The sequence below is a fragment of the Callorhinus ursinus genome, unplaced genomic scaffold (assembly GCF_003265705.2).
Source record: "Callorhinus ursinus isolate GAN/ISIS: 27379988/994484 unplaced genomic scaffold, GSC_fseal_2.0 scaffold61, whole genome shotgun sequence".
NCBI classification, from domain to species: domain Eukaryota; kingdom Metazoa; phylum Chordata; class Mammalia; order Carnivora; family Otariidae; genus Callorhinus; species Callorhinus ursinus.
The window spans coordinates 8,610,181-8,622,933 of record NW_027397123.1 but is presented as its reverse complement, the minus strand read 5'-3'; the positions used below and the strand labels follow the sequence as shown (position 1 = coordinate 8,622,933).

The 12,753-nt window shown below is 52.3% G+C and overlaps 1 protein-coding gene across 6 annotated transcripts in view; it reads left to right on the top strand.

The window, feature by feature from the left end:
• The first annotated feature begins 1,399 nt into the window (after window positions 1-1,399).
• ZNF536 (zinc finger protein 536) overlaps window positions 1,400-12,753 on the top strand; it is a 420,861-nt gene continuing 409,507 nt past the window's right edge. For 3 of the 6 annotated variants that reach the window (XM_073885155.1, XM_073885150.1, XM_073885156.1), the window contains exon 1: window positions 1,769-2,203. The gene's annotated coding sequence lies outside the window, so the exon portion shown is untranslated. Of the gene's footprint in view, window positions 1,448-1,768; window positions 2,204-4,445; window positions 5,171-12,753 lie in introns of those variants that run through there. The other 3 variants (XM_073885153.1, XM_073885151.1, XM_073885154.1) reach the window with 3 other exon arrangements.

The window sequence follows — 12,753 nt, the reverse complement described above, 5'->3', positions numbered from 1 at the left end:
GGTTTCAGGACAGAGCCCGAGGGTGCAGGCAGCAGTGACCAGGCTGGGTGCCCACCTATGTCTTGCCTCGGGAGCAGGATCAGAGGCAGGGAGGTGCCAAGGCCAGGTGCCAAGGCCAGGTGCCAGGGCCAGCGGGGTCCCGTCTGTACCTGAGCCTCCAGTCCCGCCGCTGCCTGGCTCCTGCCCTGGCATGAAGTTTTCTCACACCCAACCCCACTCTTGCCACTGAGTGCCTCCTTCCACAGGGTGCGGTGGGGGCTGGGGAGGCTGTGTCCTGCTTTTTCTTTATCTTTGCTTTTTATGTATTGTGGTGCCCTGGTTTAAAACCCACCAGTCATCTTAGGGGAACTCAGATCAGGCAGGCTAGAACAAGTCTTACCTGAATCAATGTTTTAAGTGTCCCTGTGGCTTGGCGTTTTGAATAATCAATCTGTCTCCAACGCTTCTTAATAATCATGCACAACACAGGCCTTTCTCTCTCCCTCTCTCTCCCTCTCTTTCCCTCTCTCTCTCTCTCTCTCCCACTCCCTCCTCCCTCCCTCCAACCTCCCTCCCTCTCTCCTCCATTATTTGTCAACTCTTTTGGATCCTGTCTTTCTGCTGTTAACATGCCCCAATGTCACATGCGAGTCTTTTCTTTAAAACAAGCTCCTCATTGGTGTATCTGGATACTTCTTTTATTATTATTACTGAATCTTTTTTCCCCATAATGACACCAGGATCATTATATAATCCCATAACAAAGAGGCTTTTGAGGCACCAGCTTTTGTCAACTCTAGGACAGAGAATCCATAATTGCATTATTCAGCTTTTTCCCCCTTATTTCCCCCTCTTCCTTGCTTCACAGAAACCCAACCTCCCGCATCACTCACATCTCTACCTTGTTACCTTGCCTTACATTATTTACCAAAGCGTTTGCCTTGAGGACCAGCATTTGCAAAGTTGCCTTAAAAAAGTTATTTTGTTTGATAATTAAGTCCTGGAGCCCACCGCGTGATGATTATTCTGGACCCATAAGGCAGAGAACCTGCGTGACGTTTTTCTCGAAGTTTAATTACCGTATGCTAATTTCCTTGCCTACTACGTGATTAATTAAAATCATATTTTCATAATCATTTGGCACTAGTATTGTTTTAGAATTATCATGATCTCCTAAATAGTGTCTGTAAATAAAGTCGCCTCTAATGGCAGGCGCGGGAGGCGAGGCTGAGGACCTCTTCGTGTTTGTATCGCGGCGATTGGCAACATAACTGCCTTATTTACATTAAATACGCCACAAGGTTACAGCGCGGATCAACGTCATTTGATCGCTGATGACTCCCTTAAACGCCCGGGCTGTGACTGATTCTCCGCGTCCCGCTGTCCACCGAGATTCACCCGGGAGTTTTTTTTTTTTTTTTTTTTTTTCCCCAGAAAAGAAACAGACTTTAAATAGTTTCAGGAGCAGGTAAGAATTAAGCTTTTTCCTCTCCCCCTTTCCGTCTCTCTCTCCTCTCCCTCTGTGGCAATCTCTCTCTCCCTCTCGGCTGGATAAAAAATTCTTTAGTCTAAGGCAGGAATGCAAAGTAGTGACAAGCGAAGGGGCTGATATATGTCTCAGTAACGAGTCTGACAATCAGAATGTAGCTCTTGGAGAATAGATAGATTTTAATAAGTGTGTTTACATGAGCTCAAGGTCAGAAGCAAGCTGCGCTGTGTTAAATGGTTTCTTAGTTGCTAGACAGAGAGAAAAAATGGACGATCACACACCATTCTTTGTAGATTATTATATCAAGGGTTCAGTCTCTGGCTCATCAAAGCTAAATGCCGCAAGACCTATCTAGTTGCTGTGAATTATGCCAGGGCGACAATGGAGAGCGTTTTTAATGGTACAATGCATTTCACCTACCAGATAGGGGGAGGCCGAGCCGGGGATGGGGATGTCTGCTGGGGCTGGGTGATGAGTATCAATGAACGGGGCGATTCTGAAAAGAGGCAGATGAAAATCGAGCCCGCCCTGCCCCGGCTGGGCTGGGAACAGTTCACAGGGCTCTGCCGAGTGGGCGAGCGAGGCGCGCGAGCAGGGCGCCCGTCCCCCCTCAGCCCCGGAAAATGATCAAGTCAATCATGTGGACATGTTTCATTATTCATTGAACACAATCTTTTACAACGCTCCGTTTACGTGCCCGAGTTTGCTCCCGACGCCCGCGTTTCAATGTTTAAGGTAAGGAAAACAAAGGTGGGGGGGATCTCGGGGCGCGGCGCGGTGGGGGTGGGGGCGGGGGGGGCGCGGCGGGTGGGGGGGGGTCCGGCGTCCGGGAGGTGGCAAAGTGAGTTTGGACTCTTGGTGTGGCCCCCCCGTCCCCTCCCCCTCCCCATCTCGGCGAGGCCTGCCGCCGGGTTCCTTCTCGCCCCATCGCGATTAAAAAATACGGTCTAATTAAATATCCGTGGCTGTGACGTTGGCGAGAGAAGCTGTCAGCGGGGGGAAAAAAGAGGAAGAAAACGAGAAAGCGGCGGCGGCCGGGCATCGAATGGCGCTAGAGAACTTCGGCGGCGAGCGGGACCCGCGCCTGGGCTGCCGCCTCCCCCGCCCGCGGTCCCGGGACCGTTACTTTGAAAAGGAGTCGCCGGGCCGAGACCCGGGGGCGCGAGCCGGACCCCGCGCCCAGCTCCGGGCCCAGCCCGCGCCCCCCACCCGCGCGCGGCCCGCGCGCCGCTCTCAGGCCCCGGGAAACTTTCAAAAGGGTCTGGGGGGTGGGGGGAGTCGTCTGGAGACTGGGAGGCTGGGGCCGCGGAAACTTCTGCTCAAGTGACTTTCCCCATTTTCTCCTCTGCCTGAGACTCGGGCGCCCCTCGCTCCCTTTCTCCTCTCGCGGATCGCTGCGGGATTCTGGCCCCGCCGCCGGGGGGAGAGAGGCTAATTTGTAATCTTTTTTTTTTTTTTTTTTTTTAAATCAAAGTTAGCCGATGCTTACAGTGTGTCCAACTTGCGGGCGCCAAGGGCCTTTGAGACCTGCCATTTTGTGTTTTCATTGGCCTCCTGTGGCCCGGGAGCCGGGCGAGGCCGAGGCCGGGGGCTCCGCAGGGCCGGGGTGCCAGGGTCCGAACCCGCGACCCCAGGAAAGGCCGTGACGCCTGCAAATGCAGGCGGCGTCCGCATCATCTGCCCCCGCCCAGCCCAGGCCCTGGGGCCAAGCCGGGGGCCAAAGATACAAATAAAGAAAGAAATAAGTAACAGGTTTATGGAGGGAACTGAGCCGGCCAGCCCTGGACTGGAGAAACGAGGCCAATCGGAGTGAGGGGGTGCGGGCGTGGGGGCTCTGGAAGGCGGAGGAAATGGAGGGTTGGGGGCGTCTGGGAAGAGTGCAGTTTGGGGGAACAGATCCACTAGCCCAGATGTATGACTGGGGGGAGAATGATCTTTGCTGATAAACCTTTCTGTTTGCTTCAAGACATTATTTTTTGAAGATCAAGGATTGAGGAAAACAGTCGTAGGCGGGACCGGGATGTATTTTAGGCAAAAAAAAAAGGGGGGGGGAGCTTTTCTTTGATGATGAGTAGGAAAGTGTCCAGATCTCGACGCGCCCATCTGTTGCAGTTTTGCAAATAATTTAAAATATAGATATCTCTATATAGATGGATGTACGTGAAGCGGAAGGTGGAAAGGCAGGCGCCAAGTTAGAAAAAAAGAAAAGGGGATGAGGGGCAGAGAGAGATCTGTCCCCACCCCCTCTCCTCTTAACTCTTCCGAGGAAACTCCAGCAGGGCTTTCTTTGGGGACAGGTGGAAAGTTGTCCCCCCCTTCACTTCTGTATTGTGAGCGTTCCTACTGTCCGCCTCTTGGCGAACGTGGACACAGCCCCCCCCGATCATTTGGGGGTTGGGTAGGGACGGCGGGGCAGTGGCGAGGGGCAGGGGGCTGAGGAGGGGCAGGGCGGGGTCCCAGCCCCGCGCGCCGGTCGCAGCCGCGGCTGGGTTTTGTTTGCCGGATATTGTTATGTCTAACGAGTGCCTCACAGGAGACGTGATTTGTCAGCCGCCTTCGTTTTCACTTTAGCAGAAAATACGGCGGCTGCGCGGCGTCCTGGCCTGCGGGGCCGGGCGCCGGGTGCGTGCGGGGGAGCGGGTGGGGGCGCCGGTGCGCGCGCGGGTGGGAGCGGGCGGCCGGCCGGGCACCGGCCAGGGGCAGTGGGCCGGGCGGGGTGAGTGCGCGCGCGGTGCCGGCCTCCCGCTCCTCCTGCGCCTTCCCCCGGCAGCCGCCGCCGCCGCCGTGCAGTTTAGCAGAAATCCGACAGGGGCCGCGTTTGCTGAGCGCATCCGGCCGCCGGGCAACCCGAGCGGGCCGCGGGGCCCGGCTGGCCGGTGTAGACGCGGGGAGGGGGTCGGGGCGGGGTGTGTGTCTGGGGGGAACGGGCAGGCGGGGAGGGGAGCTTGGCCTGAGTGCTCGCCACCGCCCCCCCCCCCCGTCTCCGGCGTCCCGGGTGTCTCGGGCGAGTCGGGCAGCCCTTGGAGCCCTGGCCTTGGCGCCCCCGCCCCCAGCCAGGGCTTAGGTGAACTTGGGGTGGGGTGAGCGTGCGTGCGTGTGTGGGTATGGGGGGGCAGACTGGGAACGCACTGTTTTCTTTCTCAGTTTGATATTAGCAACTGGGTTTTTACTTTAAGACTGGCTTTGCTCACTGCTGGGGTTGGGAGGGGGCGATCTTTTCCCATCACTCACATCTTTGTTCATTGTTCAGTGAGTGGAAGGCAGGCGACTTAAGAGACGAAAGAGAGGAAAAAAGAGGGGGGAGAGAAAGAGGAAAAAGAGGGGGAGTAAGAAGAGGGAAGGACGAGAGGCGTGGGGGAAAGCGCCCCCGCCCTCGCCCGGGTCGGGCTGGACGGTGAAACAGTAAACCCGCGCACGGAGGGTCGCCGGGAAAGTGGACATTACCGCTTTAATTAACTTCGAGATGCTCCGGCGGCGGGACCTGGCGTAGCCGTGACGCGCCCGCATAAATCTGCCCGGCCCGGGGCTGCTCCGAGAACTCGTACAGTAGCCGCGTCAGATCCAGCGCGCGCCTCCCAGTCCGGAGCCCATTTGCATAATTGGATCTTTTTTTTTTTTTTTGCCTCCTTCTTCCTCCCTGAAACTTGTTTGAAAACCCAAGTGAACACCGCGACGACCTGCACGCTCCAAAGCGAGTGCCAAGTAAGTGCCCTGCCGTGGCCTCGGCGCGCCGCGAGGTTAGCGCGCAAAGCCGGCCAGCGAGGTGCCCGGAGCCGCGCGCTTGCCGGCGGGCCTCGGCTGCGGGCTGCTGGCTGGCGGGAGGACTGTGGCCGCGGGCTTCGGGGCTCCCGGCTGGCAGCTCGCAGAACTTTTTCTTCTCTGTCTCCCGACTTCTCGGGCCAGGTGAGGTGTTTGGACCACGCGTGTACCTGTAACGAGACTCGGGAGGCGACCTTTGGGGCGCGGTGGAGTTGGGCATCTCGGGTCCCGGGCGAGTAGTCGGTCCCCGCCGCCGTGGAGGGCAGAGCTGCGAGCGAGCGAGAGCGAGCGGGGCCGGCGGCTTGTCGCGCCGCGCCGCGGATGCAGCTCGTCGCCAAATGCCTCCCCCATTATTCTAAGGTTTGTGTCTCCGGCTGTGTGTGTGTGTGTGTGTGTGTGTGTGTGTGTGTGTGTGTGAGTGATCGGCTGTGCTTTAAAAAGAAAAGCAGCCAAAACAAGAGCAGGAAGGGCTTCTCCCTTAGCTTGCCCCCCCATTTCCCCAGCATCATTTATTTCTGTTGCTCAAAGGAGTGAGTGCAGAGCTTAAAGGCTAGACAGGGTCACCAAGAGATTGACAGTTCTGTTGGAAATGCCATAAATGCTATAGCCAAAATGTAGCTGCATTTATAAAATACCAACCCTTGCTTGTCGAGGAAAGTGCTTTTATAGTATTTTAAATTTTATAAAAATATATAATATAGTATTAGTATTATTTACAGTGTTCCGAACCTGGGGGAAAGTCGAATAGCTTGGGAGAAAACTGTAACCCTAGTTCCTGTTTGCCAAGGAACTTGTTGGAGGCTGGGCCCACCACCCTGCCTGGAAGGGGTAGGGACTCAGCTTCCGGCCTGGGGAGTCACAGGGGGGCGCCCCTGGCAGCCCTCTGGCCTCTGCTTCTGGAGAGCCTAGGGCTTCTGGCTGAAGGCTGCTTTAGTTATGATGTCATTCTGATAGCAGAGTGCAAATGTCTCCTGATTCCACCATTAACCGCCTGGCTGATTTGCTTGGTAATGATAGCACTGACGTCCAGCGCCTTGACAAATGCAGGCCTGCAGAGCCCTAGGAATTAACTTTTCCCCCCACTGAGGAGGGAGTGAGCTGCCAGAAGTCTCACCACTGGGCCCCTGCCTTTGAACTTGGTCCTGTTCTCGGTCCAGACACTGACATGGATGACGGACTCCTGGACCGAGAGACCCCTGTTGTCCTATAGTTTGGAAAACTTTTAGAAGGCTTTCATTTCTGGAACACCTCTAATCTGGGAAAATTTGAATTCACTTGTGACCGGGCAGAGATATCAGATCTGATGGATGGCCAGGACCCCAGGTATCTCTGGGGCCACTGCCTGGAAGAGGGGATTGTGACATCTGCTTCCTACCTTCTAGTCCCTTAACCATGACTTTATGTTAATATCACTGCAAATAAACCGGATTTAGTGTAGATTTTTAAATAGTGTACAATGATTTAAGATTTCTTTTGATTTACTGTTCAAATGAAATTTGCATAAATGTGATGAAAATGAACTTAACATCTGGGCATATGAAAAAAGGTTAGTACCTCATATGTCATCTGCAGAGAAAGTCTCTAAAATGCTTTCACCCTAAACTGGGTTCGGGGAGACAGTTCCTGGAGACATAAATGCTAATTATGGAAAACCTGGAGAAAGCGCTTTTGATAAATTTGCATTCTCTTGGACCACTGCTCTGCAAACCCATCTTGTTCTGTGCCTGGAGTGCTTAACTTCTGAGCAGGCTGGAGATCCTCGCAACTCAGCAAGTTAACTGCTGGCTGGGGCTATCTTCACGGAAGACTTAGGGCAGGCAGGGAGTGACAGTCGCGCTGCTGTGGTCTGAGCCGGAGGCCAGTAACCCCTATAATGGGAGAGCACAGGGAGGTGGCCGGGATATGCAGCCCTACTAAGCACAGTTACCCTTTGGGTCCTGAAGGCAGTGCTGAGATGTCCAATCACTGCCTACTGAGCCCCAGAAAGCTGAGCGATTAGGCTGTCTCCTCTGCCTTAGGTAACCAAAGAAATCACCATCAGCGCAGACCTATAAAATCCACAAGCCCATTCAAATGAACTCTGAACTCCATCTTACTTTTTGAGCAAGACAAGCTTATCTCTGGCATAAGGAAATCAGAGTTAAACAGCCTTCCCCAGACGTGGTTGCCTTTTGCTCAAAAGGTGGCTATGAATGGCACAGGTGTTTATAAAGTGCCTTGAATGGAGGGAAAGAAAGCAGTGATGCTCATGAGAATATAGATGAACTTATTTTTTTTTTTAGAAGAGGATCATAAAAGAAGAAAGCAAATAGATTTATTTTTCCAGTTTGAATGAGGACAATTATAGCTTTTTAACATCTTTGGATTTAGGGTTTTTAATAAGTCTTTTAAGTAAGCTGAAATATCAGCTTGCATTTTGTTCTCAGCATTATTTAAAGGGAGACTTGACTGCAAGTTTAACAAGAGAAGTGAGCTTGGTCCAGGTCAACTTTTGTCCATGCTAAGGACAGAAGTCCCAGAACATCTCCTCCAGAACCTAGAGCAGGTGAGTGCTCAGCCCTGCTTTATGCTGTCTCCAGGGAGGCCTTAGATTTGGGCTGAAAGGACACTTGTGGTCAGGTGGCCTTCTCAGGCTGTGAAGGCCGGATTTTGAGGTCTAAAAGCAAGGCGCAAGTTCACTGGCTTTGGGGACACTCCCGTCTGCTAGTAAGGACTCACAAGCAGGGACTTTCTCTGTGAAACCACACCTGCCCTGCACACTGGCATGATCCCTCCAGGACGTGCCATGGCATGACTTCGGGGGGACAGAGAAAGAAGCAGTCCCAGGGCAAGGTGGGGGTGGAAGGCTCTGCCTGACTGGTGGGGCTCACTGTGTCTTTTACCTGGTTGAGTGGTACCTGGTTGGGAGTTGTTGGGAGAGAAGTCTTTTGTCAAGGAGACTCAGGTCTAGACTGCCTGGGCCACCTTTGGTAGCACTGAGTGCCCTTAGAGGGGTAAGCAACTGAGCTACGCTAGGTGGTCATATGTGCAGTCAGACTGAGGTCTTAGTTGTGGTGATGCTGGTGTGTGTACATGTGTGTGCACGCCCGTGTGTACTTGTGCATGTGCTTCCATGTGTGTATGTGTGTGTGTGTGTGTGTATGCGCTGGGCAGGGTGTTGCCTGCCTTGAATCACCTCCACCAGGATGGTTTCCTTCTTCCTTCAGGGCAGATTAGTGAGTTTGTGAGTGTATGTGTGCAGCGTAGGGGAACATAGGTCCTCAGGGTATGGACCCTGGGGAATGCAGGCCACTTTCTCTAGATTCTTCACCCTACCCATTTTTTTTTTTTTTCCCATATGAGGGCAGACGTGGATGGAAGCCACCTCAGGAAGGTGAGCTACTCAGCAAGCCTCCCAGCTTGGGTCTCTGTAGTGCTTGGGTGTAGCAGGGGGGCCTTCCTGGGCCTTCCTGCCCAGTTTATGCCATCCACAGGCTTCTGTTGACTTTTTGCTCTGGGGCTTCATTGTGTGGAGATAGGGCTGGTCTTAGCTGGCTCTGTTGGCTGCTTGGGGATCCCTCCCCACCCAACTTTCACTTTTCAAAATCATTGTAGATCTTTGGTCTTTCTCTTATACTGGAGTTTTGCAACGGCAAAGATACTGAATACTTGGCTTTTCAATAGCTTCTGAGCCAGGTCAGGTTTATCTGCCTGAAGAGACAAGATTCAGGGTGAGGCCTTTGGTGGAATTTGCTAGACTGACCTGAGCGTTGTTTTTCTAGACCAGAGCTTCCCCTCAGTGGCAGTGTGGGCCTTACCCACTGTGGGAGTCTGTTCTGCGCATCGTAGGACACTTATCAGCACCTCTGACCTCTACCTAGATGCCAGTAGCACCTCCCAGTTGTGACCATAAAACATGTCACCAGACATTTCCATGTGTACCCTGGTGGGGGCGGGGAGGGAATCAGGCTCCTTTCCCAGGCCTTCCACATGCCAGGCCTTGTCCTGGCCATGTCCAGGAGCACAGGGAGGTTTCACACTCAGAGAGAACACAGGCTGGTGGGAGATAGATACGTCCCAATGCCCTGCAGCAGCAGAACATTGGGCCCTGCACCAAACAGGGGGCCGACCTATGAGCCCTGAGAAGAGGGAGGACTTTCACAATGGAAGAATCATGGGTGGAGGGTATGTGGAGCGAAGGTGTGGGGCTCAACTGCGTTTTTACATCAGCTGTACCCTGAAAAAGGCCCTGTGAGTGAGAACTACAGTCTGGGCCCCCTGCCTGCCATAGGCAAACCCAGAAGTGGAAAGTAACAGCTCTTGGTCTCAGAGTTGAGGTTGAGCATCCTGCTGGCAGGATGAGGGTCGTGGGATTTTGTTTGTTTGTTTGTTTTGTTTTTGTTTTTGAGCACTTACTATGTGGTAGGCATGGGTTTTAAATACTTTCCTCACTTAATCCTTGCACCCTCTCTCTGAGAGCAGGTACTGTGTTTGTCCCAAGTTTCAGGAAGGGAACCTCAGGCAGTGAGAGTAGTGGGCTGGGCAGTGGCTCTAGGGATAGAGCCTACCCAGTCTGCCTCCAGAATGGGCACAATTCACCCTCCGCTGCGGGCGAGCATCTCCCCTTCCTGGAGGCACACTCACGGCAAGACCCCTGGGGTTTCATCACAGACCCAAGAAGCCTGTCCACAGCCTTCTGACACTAGGCTAGGAGACTTCATGGGCAGGTAGAGAAGGTTCTGGTCGGCCAAAGCAACTTGTTCTTTCTTTGAGGGGCAGGGGCCTCTAGATGGGTGGTGGCAGGAATGTCCTGAAGACGTTTCGAGGGCATTAAGAGGTGCAGGAAGGAAAACCAGTTTGTAGGGGTTTTTTTTGCCCCTCTTCTACCTACCTATTCTTACTCTGTAGCTTTACAATGAGAAAATTAAGTGCCATTTTGACACGGGAGAAATGATCACCGTAGGCTTGAGCTGACATTAACCTGCAAGTTTTCTATCAATGCATTATAGCTTTGATTACCTGAGCCGTGTTTAGCTGGGTCTTTCATTACTGAGGTGGGCTTGGCTCTTGCTTCTTCCTCTCCCTGCTGATTCTTCAGCCTGGATACTGGTCTGCCAGCTCCCCATTGCTTCACTCCACCTTTTCCATCCATCGGGAACCATCAGCCTCCTTCATGGTTTTTTAGCTTTTTGTTGTTGTGTTACTGAATTACACATGCACACGGACTCTTAACGCAGGATGAAGTAGCTCTATTTAGGTTGTAAAAGCCAACCCATAGAGTCCCTCAAATCGAGATTAATCACAGAAATGCCCATTCAGCCTTAATTATAATGATGTTCTTCCTTGCACATCTGAGGTTCTCACGTAATTCCCATAGATTTGGATGGGATTTTTGGCTCATGGAACGGCTAGATTGTCGGGCCCTCAGGGGTTTTCTGTAATTCAGTAAACATTTATGCCTGTAGTTTCTGGGCACCTGAGGAAGGAGGGTCTGGGCCACCTCCGTGTAGGTGGGCAGAGGTGGCCAGAGCATTAGCACCTGCCGGGGCTGCTGGTGGTCAGGCCTTGCCTCCCGCCAGGCCCTGTGTTCTGCACCTTGGGTGCTTTATCGTCTTGAGTTCTTTTAACAACCCAGTGAAAGGCATCCCTCAGCACTTTGACCCGTGGGCGGACTGGGGAGTGTGACACTTGTTGCAGCTCCCAGGCTCCAGCAAGGCCAAGAGAGGCTTTGAAGCCAGCAGGATTAACCTCAGAGATGGTGCTGTGCACCTTGCCTGGGCTTCTGCCTCCACAACGCTCCTCGTGGACAGTGACAGAATCATCCTTTCCAGGCCTATTCAACTAGCCTTTCTTGTGGAAGTTAAAAATGTACCCTGGGACCTGCGACTTGGAGAACATATGCATTTTTGTAAATTTGTTTTCAAGAGGAAGAAAATATTTGGAAACTGTACCAGCTAAACTATCAGCTTTAGAGAAGCAAACAGATCCCAGAATGTGTTCATATTGTGTATAAAATTTAATCTCTTTGAATAGCTTGATTATTTAACTTTACCTTTCAAAATATCTAAAAACATTTCTTCCTTCCTGGATAGAGAAAAAAATGGCACAGACATTTTTTTTTGTTGTTGTTCTTTAAAAAAATCGAATTCTCTTTTAAAATCTATTAAAGTCAAGTCAGGCAAAGCCTTCCAAATTATTACAGAAAGGCTGTCATTTCTGTGAAGCCTATTGAAGGGGGTGGGACATCTTATTGAAATTACAGCTAAAGTGCTTTAATTATTTTGCTTCCTCGGCCAGGGCTCCCAGTTTGGGGGTTGTAATCTGTGGATGCCAAGTGGCTATTTCATCAGCCTTGAATCCGTACTGAGTGGAGAGCATCTCACTGATGAAACATGGCTGGATGTGCTAATTACCCTCGGTGCTGGATTCTCGCAGTAGCTGAGAAACTTTATGCACCAACGTGTTATGCACCCCCCCTCCCGCCCCAAAGAGGGTCAGCTCTGGTGGGCGGCAACCCAGCTCTGATAGATTGCCCGAGAGGAGTTCAAAAGGTGGAAACGTGTAGTGTGGGAACGTGGGGAGGGAGCAAAGCAGCCACATGCCGACTCGAAAGGGTTTAATCTGCACAGCCGAAACCTCCTCTGATGGTGGAGGGCCGCCTCAGGGCCGGTCAGCGAAGCCACTCCTCTCGCTGAGCCCTGCCTGCCACTCCGGACTTGGACTTGGAGCTCGGAGCTCTCGGAAGCCAGCCGCAGGCGGGCCCAGAGCTCTCACGGACTTCAGATGCTCCATTTCTTAAGCAAAACGCCAGACACTCTGCAATTCTTTTCTGAGATCATTGACTTGACAACTTAATATCTGTTTTCTGCGTGTTTTTTGTTTTGTTTTGTTTCAGTGCCCCCCCCCCGTTTCTTTTCAGCTGTGTCACCCTTTGCACACACATTCTGGAAGTATGTCGGGAGAGCCTTTGTTAAAGTTTGCTGGTGGGGGGTGCACGGGAATTTAGTTCCATTTAAAATTCTCATCTAACATATTTTGGAGGCAGAAGAAACACAGACAAGATGATGCAAGCATTCGCATCATCTGCAAATGTGTTGATTAAAGCTGTAAGGTAGCCATGTCCCCTTTAGCAACTGCTGCCACCCCAAGGAAGACGCAGTGGTTTTCTAAGTGCGTGACAAATGAGGGACTCATCCAGGGTCTGGTCATCTGACAGGCATTTCCCATGACAATGCTTCTGTGACGTAGGAGGTGGTGATCCGGCCTGTCTTTGGCGGGGAGAATGTGTATGCTGTGCCTGTTGGTGTGTTTACTCTTTAGTGATGGCTGTCTGGTGAGGGCAAGTAATATATTCCAGATATTCGAGTATGTACCATTTTTTCCAAGCCTTCCCAGAAGAACTGGCTGCATTTTGACACAGTGCCCTTTTCTCAACGATACCAGCCACTTGATCCTCACGTTTTCCCCTCACATCTCAAAAGGTTGACAGGAGCTAGACCCGTGTGTGTGTGTGTGTGTGTGTGTGTGTGTGTGTGTGTGTGTGTGTG